This window comes from Capricornis sumatraensis, chromosome 3 (genome assembly GCF_032405125.1).
Source record: "Capricornis sumatraensis isolate serow.1 chromosome 3, serow.2, whole genome shotgun sequence".
NCBI classification, from domain to species: domain Eukaryota; kingdom Metazoa; phylum Chordata; class Mammalia; order Artiodactyla; family Bovidae; genus Capricornis; species Capricornis sumatraensis.
This window is the reverse complement of record NC_091071.1, coordinates 169469625-169480398: the sequence shown is the minus strand read 5'-3', so window position 1 is coordinate 169480398 and position 10774 is coordinate 169469625.

Here is a 10774-nt window from a genome sequence, read left to right as displayed (position 1 = left end):
ATTAAGTACAATGAAGATAACTATATATTTAATATTTTAAATATTATATCTATTTGGTTGTGCAAGGTCTTAGTTGCAGCATGTTGCGTCTAGATCCCTGACCAGGGATAGAACCCGGGCCCCCTGCTTTGGAGCATAAAGTCTCAGCCACTGGAGCACCAGGAAAGTCTCTAATAGAGTTCTTAATATGAATGCTATTTTAGGACTTTTTAAAAAATGTATTAAGAATTATTCTGTAGAAAACATATTAGCATTTTCGAACATTGCATTCCACAGAATACAATTTGGAAAATGCTACACTGGTTTATTGCATTAGTTAAAATCTTTTTTGTTTACAAGTAACAGAAACCAGCACTGGCTGGCTTATGGAGGAGAAAAACAGTAATTTACTGGAAGAACAGGCTATTGCCTCACAGAATCTCAAGACCTGAACAAACAAAACTCAGGAAAGGCAGGGTCCAGAGAAGCCCTGAAAAGTACAGGAGATCTGTCTAAGTAGCTTTCTAACCACCTGTGTCAGAAACATTAAAAAAAATTTTTTTTTCTATGGAATTTTACATGAGATTATTTAACAATTATTTATAATTGCACAACTATTTATGGAGCACTTTATAATTATTTACTCATTAAATCTCATGATATTTCTGGTAAATAGGTTCATACACCATAAGCTTAATTTTATAACCAAAGTAACAAAAGCAGGGAATTGGGAATAACTATCTCAAGGTCACACAAACAGGTTTGTGCTGCGCAAGGACTTTACTTCAGAACTCCTGTTCCCACAGTCTTGAATTGCAGTGGTTCAGCTACCTGTTAGCTCCCTCCTCAACGTGGAACAGGTTGTGGGTGGTGGGTCTTGCCAGGACCATTGGGGATGACCCAGGGTTATTCCACTATTTTCAAATATGCACTGCTGCATATTCTATGGATTCCAGTTTCATACTTCTAAAATGTATTCATTTAATTTTTAATATAAAAATTATATTTAGTATCTACTACATGCTGGACACTTGTTAAACACTGGGAATTCAACTACAAAATAATTCCCATGGCGGTCGTTATGGAACCCACAGCCTATTGGCAAAGTCAAGTGGTTAAACAACAATGTCGTTTTAATGGAGTGAGTCTACAATGTTGGGGGAGGTCGTGGGACAGGCAATCAATGCTGACCTGGGAGAGACATAACAGCAGCCAGGTAAACAGGAGAGACTGGCATTCAAGACTGAGTGACAGCATCTGGCATTGAGAGAGGTCCTTGGCTCCTGGGGGTCGACAATAGTTTAGCCTTTCTATCTGCTGCTCGGAGGGATTGTGGCGGGGATGGGGAGGTGGGAGTGTAGTAAGTTCTGTGACTCTGCCCAGGGCTGAGCTGGCCACCTGTAAGCTGACTCAGTCACTGTGTCCCACTTCTCAGTTCTTTCTTTCTTCTTTCCATCCTCTCTCCCTCCTTTGCTCCTTTCCCTCTTCTTTTTAAGTACAGTCCTTTCCTAGAGCAGAAAACACCTAAACCACTTTTACCCTTGAGGAATCTTCAACCTCAAACATCAGAAAGGAACAAAAAGCTTGGGAGCAGGCAAAGGAACAAAGAAGTACAAGGAGATGTATGCCAACGCTTCACACGCTGGGCCACCCAGCACAATCTCGCAATTAGCAGATGCCACAGGTTCCCCCTTGCTCATCATCCTTTTTATTAACTTGAGATAAAATTCACATGACATAAAATTAATCATTAACCATTTAAAGTGTAAAATTCAGGGGCGTTTAGTATATTCACAATGTTGTGCAAACATTGCCTCTATTTAGTTCGAGACATTTTCATCACCCCAGAAGGAAATTCCGTACCCATTAAGCTGTCACTCTCCATTTCCCTCTCCACCCAGCCCCTGGCAACCGCTAGCCTGCTTTCTGTCTCCATAGACTTGGCTATTCTGAATCAACATGCAAATGGAATCATACAATATGTAACATTTTGTGTCTAGCTTCTCTCAGAGTAAGGTTTTCAAGGCCCCTCTGTGTAACATGGTTTAAACTTCTGTGTATTTATTTTTGACTGCACTGGGTCTTCCAGGCTGCACGTGGTGAGCAGGGGCTCTAGTTGCAGTGCCGGGGTTTCTTACTGCGATGGCTTCCCATGGCTCTAGGGCACACGGGCTTAGTCGCCCTGCAGCACATGGAATCTTCCCAAACCAGGAATGGAACCTATGTCACCTGCATTGGCAAGTGTATTCTTAACCACTAGACTACCAGGGAAGTCCCATTCCATTTTTTAAAAATTATTTATTCTTAATAATAATAAAGGAAGGATAATTCCTTTACAGTATTGTGTTGGTTTTCTGCCAAATGTCAACATGAACCATCCATAAGTTTACATATGTCCCCTCCCTCTTGAACCTCCCTGCCAGCTCCCTCCCCATCCCATACCTCCACTCCATTGTTTCATAGCAGAATAATATTCCATTGTGTGGCTATATCACACTTTTGACTATCCATTCATCAACTGATGGACATTCGGCTTGCTTCCACCTTTTGGCTGTTGTGAATAGTGCTGCTAAAAATATTCCTATACAAGTATTTATTTGGACACCTGTTTTCAGTTCTTTTGGATAAATACCTAGGCGTGACACTGCTGGATCATAGAGTAATTCTATATTTAACCTACTGAGGAACTGCCAATCTGTTTTTGCACAGCAGCATTTTGCATTCCCACCAGCAATGTACGGAAATCCAGTTTCTTCATAACGTCACTGACACTTGTTACACGTGATTCTTTTGATTCTAGCTATCCTAATGTGGGTAAAGTGGTAGCTAGTCATGGTTTTGATTTGCATTTCTCTGATGACCAATAATATTGAGCATCTTTTTGTGTGCTTATTGGCCACTTGTCTGTCTTCTTTGAATAAACATCCCTTCAAGTCCTGTGCCTATTTTGAATTGGATTGTCTTCTTGTCATTAAGTTTCCAGAATTTTTTAAATTAATTAATTCATTTGACTGCACCAGGTCTTAGTTTCAGCACACAGGATCTTTAGTTGTGGCATGCAGACTCTTAGTTGTGGAATGTGGGATGTGGCTCCCTGACCAAGGGTAGAACCCAGGCCCCCTGCATTGGGAGCTTGGAGTCTTAGCCACTGGACCACCAAGGAAGCCCCCAGAATTCTTTATATATGATGACTGCTGCTGCTGCTGCTGCTGCATCACTTCAGTCGTGTCCGACTCTGTGTGACCCCATAGACAGCAGCCCACTAGGCTCCTCTGTCCCTGGGATTCTCCAGGCAAGAACACTATAGTGGGCTGCCATCTCCTTCTCCAATGCATGAAAGTGAAAAGTGCAAGTGAAGTCACTCAGTCCTGTCCAACTCTTCAAAACCCCATGGACTGCAGCCTACCAGGCTCCTCCGTCCATGGGATTTTCCAGGCAAGAGTACTGGAGTGGGGTGCCACTGCCTTCTCCGATATATGATGGCTGCTGCTACTGCTGCTAAGTTGCTTCAGTCGTGTCCGACTCTGTGCGACCCCAGAGACGGCAGCCCACTAGGCTCCACCATCCCTGGGATTCTCCAGGCAAGAACACTGGAGTGGGTTGCCATTTCCTTCTCCTACTAGACCTTAACTGGACTTCCCTGGTGGCTCAGACGGTAAAGCGTCTTGCCTGCAATGTGGGAGACCCGGGTTCAAGGAAGATCTCCTGGAGAAGGAAATGGTAACTCACTCCAGTATTCTTGCCTGGAAAATCCCATGGATGGAGAAGCCTGGTAGGCTACAGTCCGGGTGCAAAGAGTCTGACAGGACTGAGTGACCTCACTTTCACTTTCAGACCTTAATTAGCTATATAATTTGCAAAATTTTCTCCCACTCTGTGATTTTAGATGAGGTCATGAGAGTGGGACCCTCACAATGAGATTAGAGCCCTTCTAAGAAGAGACATCAGACAGCTTGCTTCCTCACTCTCTGCCATCTGTGGACAGCGAGAAGGCAGCCATTTGCAAGCCAGGACGAGAGCGCTCCTCAGAACCCAACATGCTGGTACCTTATCTTGGACTTCCAGACTCCAGATTCTGACAAAACAAATTTTGTTTTTCAAACTTACCCAGTCTACGATATTTTGTTATGGCAGCCTGACCTCAGATAGGCATCAAAAATATTCACAGAAATAAACTTTGAAAAGTTTTTACAGTTAGCATCAAGAGAAATATACTTGTTCACAGTCTTTGACTCCTGAATTTGCTCCTAGAAACTTAACCTAGGAGACTAATCAGGAATATAATGCAATATTTTGTATGTAAGAGTTTCATCTCACTTTGACATAAAATATTGAAAAATGTCTAGCAATAGATATTAATGAATGTGACACGTGAACATTCTACAACCATTAAAAATTATGTTGTAGGGGAATTCCCTGGTGGTTCCGTGGCTAAAGCTCAACTCTTTCTGCCACAAGACATCAAGAACCTTCATGAAAACATCAAGAGCTTCATTAAAAAAAAATTACTAAAAAAAAGAAAACCTATCAGTAAAATCACGTTATTATGAACTTTAAACAAATTAAGTTTAAAGAACATTTAATTTTTGAAAATCGTCATGAACTATAGTAAGTAGAAAAAGCAGGCTGCATCACCATACATAATTTTTATGCTGTTTAGTCACTCAATCGTGTTGGATTCTTTGCAATCCCATGGACTGTAGCCTGCCAGGCTTCTCTGTCCACAGGATTTCTCAGGCAAGAATACTGGAGTGGGTTGCCATTTCCTTCTCCAGGGGATCCTCCTGACACAGGATCCAACCCAAGGCTCTTGGGTCTCCTGCATTGGTAGGCAGATTCTTTAGCACTGAACCACCTGGGAAGTGCACATAATTTATATACTGTAAATTTACATAGTTTAAAGAATTAGTATATAATAGTAACATTATATTTATATATAATAAATATTCGCAAAAATAAAAGCCAATGTGTTAACATTGAATCTCCCTTGGTAGTAGGATTAGAATTTCAAAGGGATTCTCTCTACCACCTTCCCCGCCCCCCCCCAACTTCAGTTCTTTGAAAGTATCTTTTATTTTTTAAGATACAAATGTACTACATCTTGGCTTTTAAGCGATTATTAAATAAGTGTAGTGTATAAAGTCTTTTAATTTCTCTATTATCCCTTTACCTCAGAGGTAACTGGATCCTAACAGTTTGTTGCAAACTGCACCTATTTCCAGACTTTTGTTGCCTCTGTGTAATCACCGACATATCTACGACATCATTCTGAATGTATCACTGTGCATTTGTTTTTTGTTTCTTTGCTTTAACCTAACATTAAATTCAGCACATCTTTTCATTTCACGTAGAGCACCTACAATACAGCGTATAGCTATCTCCTTCTGCTTCTGTGCGGCATTATGCTTCCTGTGTAGACCAATCTGTTTATTACTTTAACCAGTCCTCTTTGATGACCATTTTGGTTGTTTCTAGGTTTACACTTTCACAGCAATAGAACAAATGAACAGGAGTAATACCGGTTTAGGGTAGAAAGCGTCAAAAACCTTTTTTTGAAGGGGGGGAGGGGATATCATTTCGGGTTATTTCTTTTGTGGCTTTATCCTTTTCTGTACTTTCCAGTATTCTGCAATAATATATGTTACATAATTTGGAAAGGAAAAACATGAACTAAAACCAAAAGTTGATTAACAGAAGAAAAGGAAAGAAGTGAAAAAAAGAAATGGAAAGCTTACGGCGTAGTCCTCTCCCCCTCCCCTGGGGGCGGGATCGGACGGAGGGAGGGGCGGGCTGCCGCAGTCCGCACCAATCAGAGACCAGTTGATTAGCGAGAAGAATTTGGAGACACTCCACGCCCAGCAATCAGCCTCGGGGTTATGCTTCCCTCAGCGGCCTGGAAACCAGCCTGGGCCTATCCCGAGTGCCGCTGCGGGCTGCTACTGGCTGCCAGACAGCCCCGCCCACCTTCCTGCTCATTGGCAGCCACGGTCTTCATTAGGAGAGCCTGTTGCTGAGCAAAAAGAAGTAGGCGCCGCAGCTTTGGCTCGGAAGAGACTATTAGACCGCAAAGTTACTGGGCGCCCTTGGGTCAAAAAAGCAACATGACTAACCTTCTTTTATTCAGTCCCTGCTAAATGCCAGGCTTCGTGCTCCAGAGTTTTAAATTTAATTGTCATGACCACTTTCTTGAACACCCGACTATCTACCAGTCACTGAGCTAGGTACTTTAAAATAAGAACAGTTTAGTTCAGTCGCTCAGTCGTGTCCGACTCTTTGCGACCCCATGAACTGCAGCACGCCAGGCTTTCCTGTCCATTACCAACTCCCCGAAGCCTACTCAAACTCATGTCCATGGAGTTGGTGATGCCGTCTAACTATCTCATCCTCTGTCGTCCCCTTCTCCTCCTGCCTTCAGTCTTTCCCAGCATCAGGGTCTTTTCTAGTGAGTCAGTTCTTTGCATCTGGTGGCCAAGGTATTGAAGCTTCAGCTTCAGCATCAGTCCTTCCAATGAATATTCAGGACTGACTTCCTTTAGGATTCACTGGTTTGACCTTGCAGTCAAAGGGACTCTCAAGCGTCTTCTCCGACACCACAGTTAAGTACTATTTAAATGATCATTACTGTTTATTGAGCACCTAATTTTCATCAAGCCTGGTTGAGAGACTCATATGCATTAACTCTTATCCTCACAATAACCCCTGAAAGTAAACGTTATAGCTCCATTTTATGAAACAGGAAACAAGTTCAGAGAGGTGAAGTGACTTGACCATGTTCCCACAGCTCTAAATAAAGTGTTGGAACTAGACCCTTCAATTCTGACATCCTGCTTCCAAGTACAACTGTGGGAGGGGAGGGGTGGATAACAAAAGGCTTCTGCGGGTAGGAAGAGGTGGAAAGGGATGGTGGCAAGGCTCTGGGGCACTGCTCCAGTGATGGGCCTCAGGGTGATTGTCTGCGAATGGAATATATACAGCCTCGGGGCCTGGAGGACAGGGGGAGAGACGGTGAGCAAAACTCCAGTTCGAAGACACTTCTCTCTGGAAATGGGAGGCTCTTGGGGCAGTCTGCAGGTGGCCCTAATTGGGGGCCTGGATCCCAAGGTTCTAAATTCTGCTCTCTGACCAGCTTCTTGGGAGACCTTTGGTGAATGCCTTCTCTCTGGACTTCAGGATTCCTGCCTATAAGGTGAGAGAGTAAGTCAAGATAACATGAAGTGAATTTGGGCAAGGGGCAGAGGAAAGCGGGGTGGTCTCCGGGAAGTCTGGTTCCTGCTGGCAGCAAGGGAATCCTCATAGTCTTAGCTGTTGCCTGGCCTCTTTTAAGGATCTGACAATTCTGGGAACTCAAAAATCTGCCTTTTTCCCCAGCCAGTTCTGAGCTATAACAGAGTCCTGCCTGCAGGGTGCGCTGAGGGCTCACAGCCTACTGAACCAAACTGGAGCTCAGGTTTTGTGTTTTATTTTTTAAAAGGGGTGAATTTTGTTTTTAATTTATTGGGGTTTTCGGGCCACATCTTGATGAACTTCCTCCACCGAGGATCATCTCGCACCCCCTCCAGTGGAAGCGGCAGAATGTTAACCACTGGACTGCCAGGGAAATCCAAGAGGGTGAATTTTTTGAAATCTGAAGATTTCTGTCCTTAGGATACAATCAAGGTACCTGAATTATATGTAATGCCCAACACCAGTTCTTCTCACACTTCCTCTGGAGAGTTAGAGCTATTTTCAATTCCTTTGTTTTCCAGATGAAGAAATAGATCCTAAGAGATTGAAAAAAAAATCACTTTGGATCACATGGCTAAAAACTAGAACCCTAGTTGCCTGATTCCTGGGCAGGGCTCTTCGGAGAGGGTTGGTTCTGCTTTCAAGAGTCTGTGGCTGTTCTGCCCCCTAATGCACAATTCCTGGGGACAATGTCAATTTTGGTTGTATAGCTTGACAGCTCAGGACCTGTCAGCCAGAAGGCCCTCCCTCAGCACCTAGCAGAATGCCTGCTGAATGAGTAATTAAATGAATGAATGTGTGAATGAGCCACAGAGATTGAGTCTGCTTTGGTTTTGTCAAATAAGTCACCCGGAGTTGGATTTCTTTCCTGAAATTCCCTCAAGGCAAAAATGACATTCTAAAATGGAAGGGGAGGGTGCTCAGAAAATTACATCTGAGTTGATAAATCATAGCCCCAGATCTGGTCAGGGTATAAAAATATTCTATCAGATTGCATTTGGGATTAGAAAATTAATTTATGAAGAATGAATTCAGAACAGATGAGAATTCCATTAGGGTTAAAATCTGTGAGAGGGTCTGAAGCTAAAGGAGCCTCAGAAACATTTCAAATAGCATCTAGATGTACCTTCAGGACTGGAATCTGACTGAGGAATAAAAGAAAGCTTTGACCAATCAGTGGCCTCAACAGAGCTGATGCAAGAGTGGAGAGAAGGGCAACAGAAGGTGGATCTTTCCTGAACCAAAAATATGAGCCATGGGGGAGGGGAGGAACAAACTTGGCAGTATCACCTGGGCTGGAAGCTTCAGTGCTGGATTTCCAAGTCCGGCACAGTTCCTGATACACACTAGATGGTCAATAAATGTTTAGTGAATGAAAGAGTGAGGGAAGAAGCCTGAGCCCCAACCAGCATGTTCGCTGTGGAGGTGGTTTAGTGATTCATCTTTTCACTGGCTCCGTTTTGCTCAGATTCCAACTAGCTTAACTACTTTCTGATGATAACTTGGCTTTTCATGGTATAAAGAGGTTCTGGCCTATCAATTATGAGCCACTTAACAATTACGTTTCTCACTCCCAATTAATATATTGGAATTCTGCTTTACGCATCAGTTCCTTGTGCCAGCCTGCTTCTTACATATTCAGGTCTTTCATTGGTGATGCAGTGGAGTTTCTGCTTTGGAGTCATTCCTGTCTAGATTTGAATTCTTACTCAATATATTACTAAGCTGTCTGACATTTGCCAACACACCTCTCAAGCCTCAGTATCCTCATCTGTCAGATGGGGGGATAATGCCTACTTCATAATATTGTGGTGAGAATTACATGAGATAACAGATGAATCCTGGACTATCCTTGGAGCTCAGTAAGTAGTAGTATCTGTGTTCCTTCCAAGCTTTCCTTCAAAGGAGATTGGGTCACAAAATCTCATTCAATTGAGAATATCAGTATCTCTTGCATTTCACAAATTTACTGACTTTGTAAGTGAAGCCTTGGGAATGATTTAGTCGTTTCCTTGAAGGTTCTAAAGAGTCATTCTACAGAGGAGGGCAACTCATATTCATTAATATAGAAGTAGTTCCCAAGGACTCACTAATGCTGCAGCGCCAATACTTTGGCCACCAGATGCGAAGAACTGACTCATAAGAAAAGACCCTGATGCTGGGAAAGATTGAAGGCAGGAGAAGGGGACAACTGAGGACAAGATGATTAGATGGCATCACCTACTCAATGGACATGAGTTTGAGCAGGCTCCAGGAGTTGGTGATGGACGGGGAAGCCTGGCATGCTGCAGTCCATGGGGTTGCAAAGAGTCGGACATGACTGAGCAACTGAACTGAACTGCGGACTCACTATATGCTAGTGGGAGAAAGAAACAATAAGACACAGTTCCTGCCTTCAGGGAGTTCTGACACAGTCTGGTGCAGTCAAAAGAAGACATTATGTGACCCTGACACAAAGTTTTACTTTTCTGAGTTTGGGTTTCCTCACTTTGCAAATGTGGTCAGTAACATTCTACTGCTGGTTGCAGAGAAGGGGTAAGACATGCAAATATGATAACAAGACTGCATCAAATTTGAAGACCAATGGTACAAAAATGTAGAAACTGTGTTGAGGAGTTAAACAGTGGTAGAGCTTATTTACAGCTCAGTTGGAAAAAGCAATACTTTCTGTGCTGCTGCTGCTGCTGCTGCTAAGTTGCTTCAGTTGTGTCTGATTCTGTGCAACCCCATAGACGGCAGCCCACCAGGCTCCCCCATCCCTAGGATTCTCCAGGCAAGAACACTGGAGTGGGTTGCCATTTCCTTCTCCAATGCATGAAAGTGAAAAGTGAAAGTGAAGTCGCTCAGTCGTGTCCGACTCTTCAAAACCCCATGGACTGCAGCCCACCAGGCTCCTCCGTCCATGGGATTTTCCAGGCAAGAGTACTGAGGAAGTGGCCTTTTAAAGCTTTCATTCAGACCACAGTTACTAATAAAGGCATTAATTGCTGGGCTAGAGTTCAGTGGCCAGAGATTTGCAGAGAGAAAGGCTTGAAGATCAAACAAGGAACATGAAGGTGGCAGGTGATTAGGTTAGAAGAGATATATCGAGGCAGATCTTGGCAGATATTGAATGCCAGTATAGGGGTTGGACCTTCATTCTGTGACTGATGCAATACCTGTAAAGTTAATCTAAACATTTGACATTACAGAGTATATTTTAAAAGTAAAAGCTGAACCTGACATATTTGAGGAGGGTGACTTAGAAGGGAATTCAATAAGGAAGATTTAGTCAACAAGGGCATGTTATTGGCAGGATATTTTGTTAGGTGGCACAAGGCAGAAGACAACGATGTCAAGATGTGGACCCTGCCCTCAAGGAGCTTATAATCAAAACTCATGTCCACAGAAAAGTACAACACAAAGTAGACTGTAATAAGTGTTATAACAGAGCCCCAGCCCAAGGGTCTCAGCTTGTCTGAGAATGAGGTTAATTTACCTCTCCCAAGAGTCTGACCAAGTCAGGCTTGGGAAGCCTCAGAGGGGCTGTTGGAGGTCATTCAGTCCACTTGAGCTCCTGCTGGGATTCTCT